We start from the raw sequence: 1511 nt of genomic DNA on the forward strand, positions 1-1511 counted from the left end.
ATATTTTATTTTTTATTATTATTATTTATAATGTATTATGTATTATCATTATTTTGTTTTTATATAATTATTATTGTGTTGTATTTTTATTTATTTTGTTTATTTATTTTTTATGTTTACGTTGTTAATACTCTAAATTGTCATTGTACCTTAACAGTCGGTTTTCTAATTTCAAATGTTACTTGCAAAATGTTAATAAACAAGGGTACTGTCTTTTTATTGCCGTTTTAGAACAAAGAACATACAAGGGCAATAACATATAAATGACATCAAAACAAATACAATAATAAACGAAAACAATACAAAAATTAAAGAAATAAAATAGGGAAAGCAATAAGAAAATCACATGCTCGTAAACAAGTACAAATAATTACAAATTATTCAAAGAGTAGATTTAAGGCTTTAAAATAATTTACAGGTTTTTTTTCCGCTTTGTTATTGCTTGTTTCTTTTAACATATACAGGTAGTGACCTATTTCTATTTTAAAATGAGTAACATTTGTTTTTTTTACTGCCCATTTATATTTGTGAATAAAGAATTTCCCACATATAATGAGTCAGTATTAACATTAATGAGTATTAACACTTTGATATTATTTTATTTTATTATAACTCTAACTCCCGTATTCAATATATTGTTAATCTTTTTATTATACTTGCCAAATTTTTTATTCGCAAATGTACATTTTTGGGGAAGAACGCACTACTGTCAGTTTTTCTGGTTGATTATAATTATTGTGTTTTGTCTTTGATGGGCATAAAAAAAAAACATTCAAAAGTCAAAGATTGCTTTCAATGTTTAACCTTGTATAATTTCCCCCCTCTGGTTCATGTTATGTTATTTACTTAATTATTTGTTTTTTAGTTTATTTATTTATTTTACTTTCTTCCTTGTATTATTTTTGAGATATTTTGTCCACTATTGTTCTTGATATTGTGTAGTTTTGTAGGCTACTTGTTATAAAATATTTTGCCATTAATTAAAAACAAACAAACAAACAAACAGGGGGAGCGGCCAGTCAGAAACGCTCTCTAGCTGACCATAATTTTTATGTTGTAGTACAAAACTTTAAAGTTACCAAGCGGTGTTAACAGCAGACCAGACCTTAGGTTGAAAACCTGCTTTTCTAAAAAAAAAAAGAAAAAAAAGAAAAGTAAAATGTAAAATCTAATAATCAGAGTCGACTCTGATTGATCCGTCCAGAGCAGCGCTGAGAAAAACAACACGTTAACACCGCCATCTAGGGCCTGGATAATAAATTACACCACAATGACAACACTGAGAAAGCCATTGAATTAATAACACACATTGAAGAAATAAAATAGAATAATTATTTAAACCCATTCTCCCCGATCATTTTTCATATTTATAGAATCTCATATTTAATTCCATAACTGCAATTTCAAGCTGCCTATTCCAGTATTTATTCTATTTACATGAAAGCAATTTTGTGCTTGTGTATGGAGGACGAAACCTGCAAAAACAATAAATAAATAAATACACAAATAAA

This window comes from Sinocyclocheilus anshuiensis, unplaced genomic scaffold (assembly GCF_001515605.1).
Source record: "Sinocyclocheilus anshuiensis isolate Anshui unplaced genomic scaffold, SAMN03320099.WGS_v1.1 scaffold132, whole genome shotgun sequence".
In the NCBI taxonomy this organism is placed as follows: Eukaryota; Metazoa; Chordata; class Actinopteri; order Cypriniformes; family Cyprinidae; genus Sinocyclocheilus; species Sinocyclocheilus anshuiensis.